At 36.1% G+C, this 17,785-nt stretch overlaps 2 long non-coding RNA genes across 3 annotated transcripts in view; one reads left to right on the top strand and one right to left on the bottom strand.

Moving 5' to 3' along the window:
* The window catches only part of LOC118469556 (uncharacterized), a 50,659-nt gene extending 38,760 nt beyond the window's left edge, over positions 1-11,899 (top strand). The window contains exons 3-4 of one of the 2 annotated variants that reach the window (XR_008599455.1): positions 4,336-4,610; positions 9,201-11,899. This is a non-coding gene — a long non-coding RNA (uncharacterized LOC118469556). Of the gene's footprint in view, positions 1-4,335; positions 4,806-9,200 lie in introns of those variants that run through there. The other variant, XR_008599456.1, reaches the window with a different exon arrangement.
* Positions 11,893-17,020, bottom strand: LOC129347377 (uncharacterized). Its single transcript, XR_008599454.1, has 3 exons — positions 16,827-17,020; positions 15,829-15,929; positions 11,893-14,122 (listed from the first exon to the last, which is right to left on the bottom strand). It is a non-coding gene; the product is annotated as an uncharacterized LOC129347377 (long non-coding RNA).
* Positions 17,021-17,785: the final 765 nt, after the last annotated feature.

The following is a 17,785-nucleotide window of genomic DNA, read 5'->3' as shown; positions in this document are numbered from 1 at the left end:
GACATACTATACTATGGCGTTTTTTTTGCGCCAAAATTCATGGTGATTTTTTTTCAAAGAAAACCTTACCATAGTGTTTTTCATGGCCTCCTTTACATTATTTCATCATATGGCACGTTTTTATAACAAGTTGAAAAATCGCATTTTTTTTCGACATACTATACTATGGCGTTTTTTGTGCCAAAATTCATGATGTTTTTTTTTTCCAAAGAAAACCTTTCTGGAGTTTTTTTCACAGCCTGCTTTACATTTCATCATGTGGCACGTCTTCACAACATGTTGAAAAATGACATTTTTCGACATAGTATACTATGGCGTCTTTTTGCGCCAAAATTCATGATTTTTTTTTTTCAAAGAAAACCTTTCTGGAGTGTTTTTCACGGCCTCCTTTACATTATTTCATCATATGGCATGTTTTTACAACATTTTGAAAAATTGTATTTTTTTTTGACATAGTATACTGTGGCGTTTTTTTGTGCCAAAATTCATGATGATTTTTTTTTCAAAGAAAACCTTTCTGGAGTATTTTTCACGGCCTACTTTACATTATTTCATCATATGGCACGTCTTCACAACATGTTGAAAAATCGCTTTTTTTTTCGACAGTATACTATGGCGTTTTTTGCGCCAAAATTCATGATTTTTTTTTTCAAAGAAAACCTTACCATAGTGTTTTTCACACCCTCCTTTACATTATTTCATCATATGGCACGTTTTTACAACATGTTGAAAAATTGCATTTTTTTTTCGACATAGTATACTATGGCGTTTTTTTGCGCCAAAATTCATGATGATTTTTTTTTTCAAAGAAAACCTTACCATAGTGTTTTTCACGGCTTCCTTTGCATTATTTCATCATACGGCACGTTTTTACATGTTGAAAAATCACTTTTTTTTTCGACTCTGGCGTTTTTTTGCGTCAAAATTCATGAGGATTTTTTTTTTTCAAAGAAAACCTTACCATAGTGTTTTTCACGGCCTCCTTTGCATTATTTCATCATACGGCACGTTTTTACAACATGTGGAAAAATCGCAATTTTTTTTCGACATACTATACTTGGCGTTTTTTTGCGCCAAAATTCATGATCTTTTTTTTTCCAAAGAAAACCTTTCTGGAGTTTTTTTCACAGCCTGGTTTACATTTCATCATGTGGCACGTCTTCACAACATGTTGAAAAATGACATTTTTCGACATAGTATACTATGGCGTTTTTTTTTTTGCGCCAAAATTCACGATTTTTTTTTCAAAGAAAACCTCATCATAGTGTTTTTCACGCCCTCCTTTACATTATTTCATCATAAGGCACGTTTTTACAACATGTTGAAAAATTGCATTTTTTTTTGGACATAGTATACTTGGGCGTTTTTTTGTGCCAGAATTCATGATGATTTTTTTTTTCAAAGAAAACCTTACCATAGTGTTTTTCACTGCCTCCTTTACATTATTTCATCATATGGCATGTTTTTACAACATGTTGAAAAATCGCATTTTTTTTCGACATAGTATAGTAAGGCGTTTTTTTTGCGCCAAAATTCATGATGATTTTTTTTTCAAAGAAAACCTTTCTGGAGTGTTTTTCATGGCCTCCTTTACATTATTTCATCATATGGCACGTTTTTACAACATGTTTGAAAAATCGCATTTTTTTCGACATAGTATAGTAAGGCGTTTTTTTTGCGCCAAAATTCATGATGATTTTTTTTTCAAAGAAAACCTTTCTGGAGTGTTTTTCACGGCCTCCTTTACATTATTTCATCATATGGCACGTTTTTACAACATGTTTGAAAAATCGCATTTTTTTTCGACATAGTATAGTAAGGCGTTTTTTTTGCGCCAAAATTCATGATGATTTTTTTTTCAAAGAAAACCTTTCTGGAGTGTTTTTCACGGCCTCCTTTACATTATTTCATCATATGGCACGTTTTTACAACATGTTTGAAAAATCGCATTTTTTTTCGACATAGTATAGTAAGGCGTTTTTTTTGCGCCAAAATTCATGATGATTTTTTTTGAAGAAAACCTTCCCATAGTGTTTTTCACGCCCTCCTTTACATTATTTCATCATATGGCACGTTTTTACAACATGTTGAAAAATTGCATTTTTTTTTCGGACATAGTATACTATGGCGTTTTTTTGCGCCAAAATTCATGATTTTTTTTTTCAAAGAAAACCTTACCATAGTGTTTTTCACACCCTCCTTTACATTATTTCATCATATGGCACGTTTTTACAACATGTTGAAAAATTGCATTTTTTTTTCAACATAGTATACTATGGCGTTTTTTTGCGCCAAAATTCATGATGATTTTTTTTTTCAAAGAAAACCTTACCATAGTGTTTTTCACGGCTTCCTTTGCATTATTTCATCATACGGCACGTTTTTACATGTTGAAAAATCACTTTTTTTTTCGACTCTGGCGTTTTTTTGCGTCAAAATTCATGAGGATTTTTTTTTTTCAAAGAAAACCTTACCATAGTGTTTTTCACGGCCTCCTTTGCATTATTTCATCATACGGCACGTTTTTACAACATGTGGAAAAATCGCAATTTTTTTTCGACATACTAGGTGTTTTTTTGCGCCAAAATTCATGATCTTTTTTTTTCCAAAGAAAACCTTTCTGGAGTTTTTTTCACAGCCTGGTTTACATTTCATCATGTGGCACGTCTTCACAACATGTTGAAAAATGACATTTTTCGACATAGTATACTATGGCGTTTTTTTTTTTGCGCCAAAATTCACGATTTTTTTTTTCAAAGAAAACCTCATCATAGTGTTTTTCACGGCCTCCTTTACATTATTTTATCAAATGGCACGTTTTTACAACATGTTGAAAAATCACATTTTTTTTCCGACATAGTATACTATGGTGTTTTTTTGCGCCAAAATTCATGATTTTTTTTTGAAGAAAACCTTACGATAGTTTTTTTCACGGCCCTCCTTTACATTATTTCATCATATGGCATGTTTTTACAACATTTTGAAAAATTGTATTTTTTTTTTGACATAGTATACTGTGGCGTTTTTTTGCGCCAAAATTCATGATGATATTTTTTTCAAAGAAAACCTTTCTGGAGTCTTTTTCACAGCCTGCTTTACATTATTTCATCATATGGCACGTCTTCACAACATGTTGAAAAATGACATTTTTCGACATGGTATACTATGGTGTTTTTTTGCGCCAAAATTCATGAATTTTTTTTTGAAGAAAACCTTCCCATAGTGTTTTTCACGCCCTCTTTTACATTATTTCATCATATGGCACGTTTTTACAACATGTTGAAAAATTGAATTTTTTTTCGACATAGTATACTATGGCGTTTTTTTGGCGCCAAAATTCATGATGATTTTTTTTTCAAAGAAAACCTTTCTGGAGTGTTTTTCACAGCCTACTTTACATTATTTCATTATATCGGCACCTTGTTACAACATGTTGAAAAATCAAATTTCTTTTTCGACATACTATACTATGGCGTTTTTTTTGCGCCAAAATTCATGATTTTTTTTCAATGAACACCTTACCATAGTGTTTTTCACGGCCTCCTTTACATGATTTCATCATATGGCACATTTTTACAACATGTTGAAAAATCGCATTTTTTTTCGACATACTATGTCGTCCAAATTGTGGAACAAACGTCATATTTTAATATGTCGTCCCAACTATCACTAAACGTCATAGTTTAGTATGTCGTCCAAAATATAACAAAAACGTCATATTTTAGGATGTCGTCCAAAATGTCACAAAAACGTCATAGTTTAGTATGTCATCCAAAATATGCTAAAAAAAGTCATAATTTAGTATGTCATCCAAAATATGGAAAAAAAGTCATAGTTTAGTATGTCGTCCACAATGTGGAAAAAAATGTCATAGTTTAGTATGTCGTTCAAAATGTCACAAAAAAGTCAGAGCATAGTAGGTCACTCTAAAAACTTCATAGAAAAGCCTTTAGTCCACAAAACGTTACGTCCCGGCTGTCTGAAGTAGGTGAGGAGCAACACAAAAACAGTCCAAACACTGGTTTCCAGAGGGTTAGACGAGTATTTATTTGAAAGAGTAAGTTTACAACAACACAACATGTGAGGGAGTTAAAAGCAAATGAGTGTTAGTAAAATAAAAATAAATAAACAGAACTAAAAGTGAACTTCATGTTGACATTGATGGGCATTCCAACCAGGAACAAAGTAAAAGATAATCAATACGAAAAAAACCTCTTCCTGTTCACCTCTTTAAACCCAAAAACACACCGCAGTAGCACCCTAAACTAAAACTACCAATGAGTTCCCTGTTTTCCTTTCTGAACAATTCAAAGGTCCCTCTCTATCTCCCCACAGATCCACCAACCACTGGAACACATCTCCAAAGTTCTGCCGGGCCAGCTCAGCTTCCCCTCAGAAGAAGTGCCGCCACCTGCCAGATGAAGGAGCCTTTTGAGAGGCAGCTGGCATCGTGATTGGACTGTACTTTGGTCTGTTCCAATCCAGCTTCAGCTCCAGAGACGGCAGGCGGGACGAGTCAACGGAGGCCGGGTGGACGAAGGCATGCAGCTGAGTACAATCCAGAAAACAACAGAGGAGGAGTGAAGCGGCCCAGAGCCAGAACAAACAGAGTATGTCTCTTAGAAAACATCATAGTATAGCCTTTGGGATGAAAAAATGCCATCATATACATCGTATATTGTACAAATAACAAGTCAAAGGAAAGAGACATACATTGTAGAATTGTAGTTTTTGTGGGATGACTGATTTACTGATTATCAGTATTTTACTTTTTACTGATTTACGGTAATAAATACATTTAAAAATGCCGCTACTTTGGCTCTGAGCCTTTATCTACCTGTGGTCGCTCTGTCTTCTGGAGTGATTTGATGTCATGAATAATACTCCTTTAACTTAACATCTGTAAACAAAACTAAAACGTATCAACAAAGTTTTCTGTTAGAGTTTGTGTTCTTCTAAGTTTAACTCCAAGATTTTAAATACTTTCATTTACTGCAAATGAATATCTACTCCAAATGTCTCACTAATAATCATTATCAGCCTTAAAAACCCACAAAACACCCCTCTATACTCGACCACACTTAGTACAGTCCGGTTCCCCCTTCTATAAATCTGCTTGGAATCTTCCACTTCCTGTTTGTCAAAGTGGCCTTCTACCTGGACAGGTTTTGTTGGAGCACATGCAACAAACATTTTGGGTAACTGCATTTTAATGTGGATGGATGACACTGAATTAGAGTCTGTATTAATGAGACTGAGTTAAGATGTGTAGCTCTGTCATTAAATAGGAAATTATTTCTCAGAATTTACAGAGAAAAGTCTGAAATGTTTGGTAGGTTAGCGTCCCACATGTACTTTGGCTCAGCTAAAGCTAACTCTCTCCAACTTCTGGATCTCTTGAGGTGCTTGTTGTTAAAATATCTTGCTAGAGGTGCTGAAGCTCAGAAAGTCTGAGATGTTTGTTCAAAATAAGCTCATTCTCAAGTCTTATCTGAACTGTCTTCTTTTGTTTGAACTTTCCCTAAACTTAGGAGTTAATGACAGAGCAGCACATCCAGACTCAGTCTCATTTATGTAGAGATTAAACTTCAGTGTCATTCATTGATGTTAAAGTGCAGTTTTTCAAATGTTTGTTGCACATGCTCCCAACCAAACCAGTCCAGGTGGAAGACGATGTGAAGAGAAAGCTCCAGAGGATGAATATCACACATTTACATTGTAAATAAATGTCCTTTAATTAGACATTGTCATGCAAAAGTTGGATTTCCCCTTAATGATGTTCAAATCTTTGAGTGTTTTGTTGATGTTAGTTTCTACATGTTTTTTGACACTCGGCCCCAAAGATTAAAACCTTTTACGGCTCACAAGCTGCAACAATTCACACATTATCAACAATCTTGCTGACTAAACTAAGATAAAAAGTGAAAAACTGCCTGATTCCTGCATCATGAATGTAAATCTTTTTGGTTTTTATGACAGTAAACTGAATATATTTGAGTTTGACATTTTATAAACCAAAACAAGAAATGAATTATTGGAGAAAACAATCAACAGATTAATGGACAAAGAAAATGTGTTTTCCAACATATATGACTGAATTACTCCAACATTACAAGATACATACAATTTTAATTCAGTTTTATTTATATTTTGCCAATTACAGGTCAAATTGTCTCAAGACGCTTTATTTTTATAGTAAGAAAATTAAACCTCTTGACTAATCCAATTTATAATTTGGTTTTTAAGAGAGTAATGGACAATCAAAATAATTTTCTCCACTAAAACTAATAAACATGAGGTAAAATAGAAGGAACAGTTTTAAATACTGCAGTCCCACGACGACAAGAATAAAGTTTCTCAACAAAAACTAAATCTGCTGATGGATTCCATTAAAGTCCTAATAAATGATAATAAAGTGTGATACTAAAGGTTTGTGGTGCTAAAAATATCAAAGTAAAGATATCGAGTTGAACATCTGGATGGAGGTTGATAAAAGTTGACCTCCCTTCATTTCTGTGGAGCGACTCCATGGATTTTATGGATGGTGGTTAAAGACCTGCTCTTCTAGTGGTCTTCCTTCTAGTCGCTGTAAAAAGTCAGTCCATCCTGGCCGACTTCAACACCTCTTCATGACAACTTGTTCTGCCTCCGACCTGGTGGAAACTCCAGAAACTCGGGAAGACCTGTGGAGACTCAAAGAACTCGTGGAGACTCGAAAAACTCGTCGGGTGGGGGAAGGTGTGGTGGGCCGTGGGGGGAGTCAGGGCGGAGAGTAGGCGGGGAGGTGGGTGGTGGCCTCCCCGCCTACTCCCCCACCCACCTCCCCGCCTACTCTCCGCCCTGACTCCACCCAGACTCCGCCTTGGCTCCACCCATGTGGTCACACAGAAACTACGATGCCAAAGGGAGGACGAATTTATTTCTTTTTATCTGATCTGTAGCTCAGTGAGTTAAGGATTTGCCTATGGAGCTGCAGGTCGCTGGTTCAAGACCAGACACTTCTTAAATTTTCTCAATATCCTGACAAAGACAAAGAAAGAAAACTGCCGCTGGTGGGTCTTGAACCTGCGACCCTCCGCTCTGTAGTCTCTCCTCTTATCCCCCTGAGCTATTCGCTCAGATACAAATTCTTCTTTTTTTTGCGCATTTATCATCTATTTTTTGTCGTTTTCGAGTTTTTTTTTAACTCGAGTCTCGACTCGACCGTTTTTCTCAGGAGGTTGGACTTTTGCCTTTGTGCTGGAGGGTGGAACCCTCAGTTCCAAGACTTTCCAAAGCCTCCACACCTCCCGAGTCCTCAGGACCTGAGCTTTCACACAGTCTGAGGGCTGAAATTTTCTAAGTCCCACAGTAGTTCTCTGTTAGTTTGAACCTTCAGACAGTCCAAGGACTGATATCTTCTAAGTTCCTGAGTAGTTCTCTGTTAGTTTGAACCTTTCGACAGTCTGAGGACTGAAATCTTAGAAGTTCTTGAGTAGTTCTCTGTTAGTTTGAACCTTTAGACAGTCTGAGGACTGAAATCTTAAAGGTTTCTCAGTACTTCTCTGTTAGTTTGAACCTTTAGACAGTCTGAGGACTGAAATCTTAAAGGTTTCTCAGTACTTCTCTGTTAGTTTGAACCTTTAGACAGTCTGAGGACTGAAGTTTTAAAACTTTCTCAGTACTTCTCTGTTAGTTTGAACTGTCTGGTTAACAGAAGCCTTAAAACTTCTGATGATTAGTCTTGATTTCACATTTAGACTATCAATCTGAGTTCTTCTCAGACCTTCACCTGTGGGTTTTTTAGAAATCCTCAACAAACTTTGATTCTCTTCACTGAACAGTAAAGTTTGTGGAGATCAGAAGGTAACATTAGTTTGATCGATGCCTTCAACTACGAGTAGACTTTATCTGGAAAGCAGTTTTCTGAAATGAGTTCTTAGTAAATCTGTCCACAATCAAACCAAGAATATAGAAAGAGGAAATGTTTGAAGAAACAACTTGATGTTTTCATTTCAGACTAGAAAACGCATCAAGACCTTTTTCTCTGTTTGCTCTTTTTGATTGTTTTATTGTCTCTTCTGTTTAATTTGATCTTCTAAAGTCTAACTGGTGTCTTTTCAAATGTTTTGTCCTTAGTTTGATTCTTCTTAAATGTTTAGTTTTGCTGTTTTCGCACCTTTTATTCTTTTCTAATGTCTGATTTGATTTCCAAATGTTTTGTCTTTTTAATGTTTGTTGTTTTTTTCAAATGTTTTATCAGCTTGTTTGAAAAATTTCCTTTTCTTTCCCAGTGTTTATTTTTTTTGATTAAATCTTTAAGGTTTTTCTTTTTAAATGTTTTACCACCTTTTAATGTTTAATTTTCTTTTTAAATGCTTAATTTTATTTTCTGTTTAATTCCTATTTAAACTTTTATTGTCTTTAAGATTTAAGTTTCTAATTAAACATTAAATTTTTTAATTAACTGTCTTTTTAAAGGTTTAATAGTCTAATGAAATGTTTTGTATTTTTTAAATGTTTAATATTCTTCTTGTTTAATTGTATGTTTTAAATGTTTCATTATCTAAAATATTTCATATTTAATGTTTAATATTTTTGTTTAAGAAAACTTGTTTGTCATAATTACGTTTTGTATCTTCTGTTAAATTATCTAATTAAATATTTTGTCTGTTTAATATAATTTAATTATATTTAATGTTTAATTTTCTTTTTAAATGTTTTATTGTATTAAATGTTTTTTCCTTTGATTTAATTGCTTTTTTAATGTAGATTATTTCTTTAATCTTTTTTTCCTGTCAATATTTTAACCCCAACCTTAAAAATGAAACAAACCCTTAAATCACAATGAAAATACTTCTGTTGTCACAATCATTAGTTAGTCAATTATTCAGTTTATCAATTCAACTTTATTTGTTTAGCACCTTTCACACAGACGACAAAACTAAACAAGCAAAGAGAAAAAAAACTGCTAAAACTAGGATTAAAACTCAAAAACATATTTGAAAAAAAAAAAAAAAAAGATTTAACATGGTAATAAAATCTCTTGTGTCCAGGGGATGGAGGGAGTTTATTGAAGTCTTCTTGGGCTCACATGGGAAATCATTTAAAATAGAAACTTGATATTCAGTCTAAGGAAACTGGAAACTGCAGAGCGACAGAAGAACCAACAATATCTCCTGTTTTCTCCTTTAATGAGTCGACTCTTCTTGTGCTTTCAGACCAAAGAACTACAGACTCTTCACAACCTGCTCAAACTCTTGGTACAGGACCTCACCACACGAGTCAAGAAGGTTTCCTTCTCATTTCTACTCTGAAGCTCACCTTCTCCTGCTCAAACTGCTGACAAATGTTTCTGCTGCTCTAAAGTCTGCTCTCCAGAACTTCCTAAAAACTCTCAAAGTCTCTTCTGCTGCAGGTTGCTTTGTAGAACTGTTGCAGAAAACCTCACTAAACCACATGGAGGGGCCTCAAGATAGTCGTCCTAATGAAACCATACAAAAACCAAACTAGTACAACCCAAACACTAAAGTCTCCTGCAGGCTATCAGAGAACCTCTGAGAACAGAGAATCAGGACAGGAACTCTTACCTTCCGGACAACCAACGCTGGTCCACAAACAAGAATACAGAATGTGTCTGACCAAAAACCTCTGAAGACTCACTACAGCCAAGATAAAGACACAACTCAGCTGCACCAAATCCACTAATCACTGCACACATTAGCACCATGTGCTAACTGTGGCTAAAGAACCACTTTACCAAGACAACTATCCGGTACAAAGCCCTAAAACACACCAAGAAACACATTAAAGACAATTTTACTGCTGGAAGCTGCAAGCCAACGCCTAAAGAACAAACTAAAGCAATGGAGCCAAACCCGGTTCAATTGCGAAGAGAAGCGGAGGAAATGTTTGTCTGCAGCTAAATAAAGCAGGAAGACACTGAGCTGCTCAGGTGTTCCTGATAACACTGACCTGCTCAGGTGTTCCTGATAACACCAAGCAGCCACCTGGACAGCCAATAGGAACACAGCTTACTGGAAGTCCAGAGGGCTGGGTTAGTCAAGGAAATTTAATTTAAAGTTGAAGCAGAAAGTTAACAAAGAAAGTTGAAAACCACCATCTGATCCCTGAAATCTCTGAGTTTCCACACAAAGAACACCTGAACATGTCAAACTAGTTCCATAGTAGAACCATCATTGTAAAAACGTCATAGTATGGTGTGTTGCTCAAAAAACATTAGGACCCGGCTGTCTGGGGTCGCCGAGGAGCAACACAAAAACAGGACAAACGCTGGTTTCCAGGGGGTTAGGAGGATATTTATTTGAAAGAGTAAGTTTACAACAACACAACATGTGAGCAGAAACATCACAAAGTCTGTCTTTACTTCAGCTGAAAATATTAGTTTTTGTCTTTTTTATTGACCAAACTTTTCAGGAAGTAGATGAAGAATAATTAAAGCTCTCATGTAGATCCTTGTGGAGAGTTTAATCTTAGAGTTTGTAAAGCTGTTGAGTTTAGAGTCACATGGATTGTTTTGACATTTAATAACCGAGTCCTGAAATAAAATTACAGTTGTGGACTTCTGTCATTTAGTCTGGACTAAACAAATAACAGCAGCATAAATCTCAAACGTCATTATGAGGAGTCTGGATTGAGGTTTCTCACTTGATAATGATCAAAACATGAAATTTAGGTTGGTTTAAACTTTAAAGGAATATTCCATCTTAAATCTTTGAATGTTGACCTAAAAGGTTGGTTTCAGGAAGTTTTCCATCTACAAGGTCCTCAAACATCCACCTTAAAGGAACATTCAACCAAAAATCCTTGGACATGCACCTAAAATGTTGGTTTAACCGAGTATTCCATCCAAAATCCTCAAATATAGACCCGAAAGGGTGGTTTAGAAAAAATCCTTCAATGTAGACCTAAAAGGTGAGTTTAATGGTATATTCCACCTAAAATTCAGTACTGTAGACCTTGGAGGTTGGTCTGATGGTATACTCCATCCAACATCTTTGAACATAAATTTAAAAAGTTCAAAGGAATATTCCACCTGAAATCCTTCAATGTAGACCAAAAAAATCTTGGTGTAAAGGAGTATTCCACCTTAAATATAGACCTAAAGGATGGTTTGGAGTAATATTCTACTCTAAAATCTTCCAATGTAGACCTAAAAGGTTGATCTGATGGTATATTCTACCCAACATCCTGGAACATTTACCTAAAAGGTTGGTTTAATGGTATATTCCCAGAAGAACCCTTGAACATTGGGCTTAATGGTATATTCCACCCAAAATACTTGTACATATACCAAGAAGTGTAAAGGAAATGCAGACCTAAAAGGATTGTTTAAAGGAATACTTAAACTGTTATTTTTATTATTTAATAATCTGTCATCAGTCAGAACCCTGGCAAACTTATTTTCATCAGTTTTTTTAGTGGAAGTCACAAATAAAGGAGCTCTTGGTTTTTACCAGCGTTAGTGAGTCCAAAGCTACTGTTTCAACACAGAATGTTCACATGCATCCACAAACCTCTCAGCACTCAAACACCCACAGACAGGAGGCTGGCTGGGCCGAGGCTCGGCGGCATCCTCAGACCCACGAGTCGGGGAGTCGGTGAACTTGTTGGTCCGGTTTGAAGGCCTCCGTGTGGTCCAGTAGAAGTCCACGTAGTCGGTGTTGGCTTTGAACGGCAGCGACTGGCCTCCATCAGGTGGACCAGCTCGTCCTCGTAGGGCTCCTCCTGTAGCCTTGAGGGAACCACAGGAACATTCAGTAGCTGTTGGAGTTCTTCCTGTCAGGCTCGTGGTAGAACGGCTCTGAAGAATCTTGTACTTGTCTTATCTGGAACAATCTAACAGCCTAAACTGTTAACAGTGGTGTAAAGAAGCAAACAAACAGACATAGATTAGGACTCAAACTAGATTTATTTTAGAAAACAAATCAACTTAGAGGCATTTGTTCACACGTGGCTGAATAGGAGGCCGTCCAATCAGATTTGAGGTCTTCCTCTGTAGGTTGTTTGTTGGGTGAGACTCTTGGACCTCCATCAGCTGACGTGGATGTTTGATAGTCTTCCTCTCTAGTGCCAGATGATTCATCCATGAATTCAGCAGCTACAGACTGAAATGAAGCTCATGCTGCCATGATTGAATTCCTGTTCCAGATCAAATGTTCAGAGCTCACCTTGAATGCAGCTGTCTGCTGTCTGATAGTTTTTCTCATTGTAGTCTTCAATAAAGTCTTTTTCCTCATGTCAGGATGTGGTGAGACTCTTTCTCAGTCTCTGCAGACGTCCCTCATTGTGCATCTCCAGAGAAGAAACAGAAAAACTGGTCGCTGCTTCAGCATCAAACACTCTCCAGCATTGAGAGTGTTTTAGGAATTAATTCATTGTGTTATGAACTTTGAAGGAGCAGAAACTTTACAGCTGCCAAAGATATGAGCTCCAATTCTGGATGATTTAGGAAATGAAGTTCATCAAATGATAACTTGATTTTTGCTGATAACTCTCATTAAATTACTGAGGAAATCTAACATAAAAACCTGTAAACTCTCAGGCAGCTTTTGTTAAAGTTTGTCTATAATTCTATCATCATGTTCTGGAACCAGGACTCTGCAGAAGTTCCTTCAATCAGATACTTGTGTGTTTCTATTTCAGGCCTCAGGTTTGAACGTACAGCAGAGGATTAGAAAGGAGTGATTTTAATGTTTAAATCAGTCCAGTAAATGTTTGGCGTAAAAATGATTAAAATTTTGATTTACAGATTTGTGTCGAATAATATTGTAGAGTCTCACTTAAATATATCCAAATGAGTTCAGTGTATTTACATTTTATAGAATATTTGATCTCTTAATCTCAATACTGTAGGGTCTGACCCTAAATATAATAATGATGTAAATTTAAATAAATAACATTGTAGTGCAGAGTCATAAACTTTAATCAGCTAAACTTACATAATAAATATCACTGCACAATCTTAACCTGAACATTTATAATACTGAGGTAAAGTTACATAAATCATGATATTCTAGAGTATTAACTGGAATATTTCTAACATGAATCTTTTTGTATTCTGCTGATAAACAACAATAACCCAACTTTCAGATAATATTTGTTGTCTGTGATTGTGAGACTAAATTCCTCCACATTCTGGAACTTTAACTGCATCACCTGTAGGAATAAATAAAAATAAAATCTGTTCATTTCCACATTATGCCCATTTATTTATTCTTAATATCTCAGACTGAATGGTAGCTGGCAGTAAAAACAAACTCATCTGCTGGACTGAATTTCCCAAAATGGAAACATGGACAGAATTTAACACTCATGTATCCATGGCAACGCTGAAGTTTCTGCTTCTTACCAAAGTTCACAACACAAGTAAAGATTTCAATGTAAAACTTCAGGGATGACTGCTGACCATCAGTATTCTGATCAATACTTCATGATCAATATCAGGACAGATGTTACAACTCCAGCTGTTACATTAGACTGCAGTTATTCACAGAGAAATTAAAACATCACATTCCTCATAAAAACTAGATGGGACTTTTATTAAATAAAGTGTTGGTGAATAAACTGTAAAAAGTGCAAAGCAGCTCCATTAAATCAGGAGATGTGAGACTTCCACAGCATGGATCACCATCTGCTGTGTTGATTCATAGCTGAATGTCAGAATGAACTGAGCTAGAAAAGCTGCTTTGAGCTGCAACATTACGGTCTGACAATCCAACACCATCACAGTTTTCATCTGGTTGTTCTGCTCCAACATGCTGTGAAGTTCAGTTTTTACCTGAATCAATACAGAGATTCTATTTCCAACCAAGACTGGAATAAAAATTAGAATGTTATGAGGTTATTAATACAACTAGATCCTTTCAGATGGAAGGATTTACTTCTAAGTTCTAATTCAAGTTTCAGTTGGAGCACATTGCATTCACAAAGAAAAACAGCGATACCTTCATAGCAACATTTAATAAACCTAAAGCTTCCCTGTTGGCACATTGGTGGAGTTTGTTACTGAGCATCTGAACCTTAAATCCAATGAGAGGACCATCTTCAGTCCAGGCCAGTCAGAGAACTTCAAGACCTTCCATCAGCTGGACCAGATGTGGCATCATCTCCCTCTGAACATCTGGATGACAGAAGAAAAAACAGAAATCAAACAGATGACAGAAATACAATTTATTCACTTTCATCATTTTATAAAAGTAGCATAAACTTTATTAAAACTTGACATCAGTAATGAAAGTAAATGTTTTTATCTCATGTTGAAGCTAAATTTAAAGTCAATTTTAATGACAGTTTATCCTGAGAGGAGTGAGAATGGAGCTTTTCTTTCCTTTTTAGAATATTCACTCAAAATATTCTGTTTATTATTGGCTTTAGAAGCATTTTTCTTTATTTTTAGATACCTCAGACTGATGCACTTTGCTGGTTTGCAGATAATTTCAAGTACAGTGATAATAAAGATCTTCTATATAACATATTTTGCTAAAACAAGAACTGCAAACCTTCTCAACCATCTGTCTGCAAAATTCCAACTGTGATAAAGAATTATCTGATGTAGTTATTAGAACCTTTAATGAACCAGCCCTGGAATTAATAAAAATCTGTGTATGGATATGATTTTCTCTGATGGGACCACTAAAACTGCATACAGTAGAGTAAATCTCTTCTGCACTGCACACATACTACACTTTTGTATAACTCTGGATGTCAGAGTAAAGGCAGACAGATCCACCGATCAGCCACAACATTCTGACCACTGACAGCTGAAGAGAACAACATCCATCATCTTGTTCTAATGTAACGTTCTGCTGGGAAACCTTGATGTTCATGTGGATGTTTGACATGTACCACCACCTAAACACTGCAGGACAAACAACCCCCTAGTCTCCATGGCAACAGCAGTCCTTGATGCCAGCTGCCACCCTCAGCAGGACAAATTAAAACTGCTCATGAGTGGTCCGAGGAACACGACAGAGCTAAGCTGTTCACCTGGGTTCCACACTCCCCACATCCAGATCTGATTGAGCATCTGTGGGATGGTCCAGGATCAGCCTGGTCTAGGTAGGACCCACCCTGCAACCCACAGGATCCACAGAATCCACAGGACATCCCCAGAGGTTCTGATGAACCACTGGGTCAGAGGAGTTTTAGCAGCATAAAGGGACCAACACAGTATTAGTCAGGTGGTCAGAATGTTATACTGTTATATTGTCATGCTGATTATATGATCAGTAAATGTTACCATCAATTATAACATCCACATTGATCAGGAAAAAAAACAAACTATCAGTTCATTCAGAAACTGTGGAGTTAAACCTAAAAACACAGACCTCAACAGCAGTTTGTTTCAAAGCAGAACACCAGCCGGTTTTCACTAAACAAGCTTTCAGAGCAACAATTAAATGACAGTTTTGTTCTCATTAAGTTCACAGAGTCAGAGTCAGCCAAAATAATGTATACACACATCAGGAAAATAAAAACTTTTATAAATATTTCATTTGTATAAGTACTTCTATACATATAGATACCTCTTTCTAAGTTTGATCAAATCACGATAACTCTGTGTCCTGTTGTACGATGTTTTCCCAACAGATGGCGCTACCCTCATGAATGGAGCATCAACAAGTGACGTCTACAACACAACAGAAATGTCTGGAAGCCAGTGGCCACCACTTTGACCACCTCTTGTAATTGTAGAGGCCAAAGATAACTTTATTAATCTCGTGATGTCTGAATAAATTTGGTATTGAAATATTTATGCAAGTTTTTCTTTTCCTGATGTGTGTAAGCATTATTTTGGCTGACTCTGTATAATAATGACAAACATACCTGCATTCTACAGGAGTGAATTTCCTCATGTGCAGGTAAAGATGTGTAAGGAGCTTAGAGATGACAGGAGCAGGAGTCATCCTCACTAATTCAGCTTCCACCTAGAAACAGAAAGACCACAAACAAACACACTGATAGACTCTCAAATGTTCAACCTCACAGTCTCAAAATATCTGTTTAGGAAGTGTTGTGTTTCTAAATTCTGCTGAAAGCATTGACAGACATTCTCTTACAAGGTTGTGTAAAAAGCATCCTGTCCTCTGAGCTACTGAGAAATCTTCCTGAACAAAGTTTCTACGTGTAAATCAGCTCAACAAAAACTAAAGCCTCAGTCAGAGATAACAGGTATCACAAATTAGAAACAACTTTCTTTGTTAACTCAGACTTTTTGCTTCAACCTCACATAAAAAGGGGAGTTTAACTCATCAGGTGACTGAAAATGAACGGCTTGTGCAGTTCTAGATCCAAAAGTAGGATGTTTCATCTCATGTTTTACTACAAATACATGCAATAATAAACAAATAAATACAATGGTTGGTTGTTAGTTTATTCACTATTAATGTCGCTTTATACACTGGACTGAACTTGAGCAGTGGAAGAGAGAAGGAATTTAATGAAATTATGGAGATTCAGAGAGGGAATGTGTAACGTTAAGTTAAGCGGGGTTTAATTCAAACCAGCTGAATGTTAAACTTCGGTGCAGCTGAACAGGTTTCAGTTAACCTTAAAGTAAAATAACTTTTTTAAAAAGCTAAAATACACAGCAGAGAAATACAGATTGAGAAGGTCATTCTAATAATGACGGAGCAGCAACTAACACAGGTGTTCAGCGGTAAGTTAGCCACCTGTGTTCATTAGCCCGCTAGCTAACTTAGCCGCTTAGCTAGCTAACGCGTCCGGACCAACTGCTCAAACACGGCAAAACACAACTCTTCACAAGTCGCTGACTTAACATACAACAAAACAGCGCTACTGATTAGAAGTATTTATCTTCTTACCGTGTTTTACTCCAAAAACAAGGTCAACAGCAGCCAGAGATGCTACCATACAGAGAAGACTAGATCCGCTAGCGCGCTGTCTTCTATATTATCTATGGTCTGACCAATCACTGCTCTCTGGCTCCGCCCTCTGAGAATCTTGTTGTCGTTTGGCTCCACACTTGCTGATGACCACTTCCGGTCTCAGAAAATGAAAAAACTGACCTTTTTTCGTTTTTGTCTCTTACTGATTAAATTTTTTTGTTATTCTAAATATAAAATTAAAATCAAAGCATTTTTATAATTTCGTATATCCCTTTTTGATCACGAAAAGGAAAAACGCATTGTATTTCAATTTTAATCTTTGTATTTTAAAACGAAAGTCAAATAACCACTCGTTTTTTGTTTTTCAATACCCGCTTCAGAACGGAACATCCAACTGCCAAAATATACACGGACCCTTCACCAACCACATAGGACTCCTGGTGATCATTTGCTAAGAAAAGATTAATGGAATTGAGTTTATTTTAGTGCCACAAGATGTTTTAAAAGTTAAAAAAAAAAAGCAATATCAAGACTGCTGGAGCTGTTCAATAAGTTCAGCTATGTTGCAATCTTTTGGCAGGTTAACTTTTAAGAATGAATTTCTGCTTTTTTGTACCTCAGTAAAGTCTTTGCAAAAGTGCTCCTTTTTTTTAAAGTCAGTGTCTTTGTTAATGCATAAAATTTCCAAATGAATGCTCAAAATATGTAGATTTTCTCCAACGTTTTAGATCTTCATCATGAACTAAATCTGATAAACAAGAGCGACTTGATCCTGATGCTGCCTTTGTGAGCCTTATGAATAAAAGCAGGCTGAATAATGCCCAGGATCTCAATTTAATGGGCTGAAATTTCTGCAAGAAAGCTCTAAAAAAATTATCCATCTGTTCAATGCACACATGCCACAGCTCACTCGGATAGCTCGTAGCACTGTCTTG

The sequence above is a fragment of the Amphiprion ocellaris genome, chromosome 18 (assembly GCF_022539595.1).
Source record: "Amphiprion ocellaris isolate individual 3 ecotype Okinawa chromosome 18, ASM2253959v1, whole genome shotgun sequence".
Lineage (NCBI taxonomy): Eukaryota > Metazoa > Chordata > Actinopteri > Pomacentridae > Amphiprion > Amphiprion ocellaris.
This window is presented reverse-complemented; position numbering and strand designations above follow the sequence as displayed.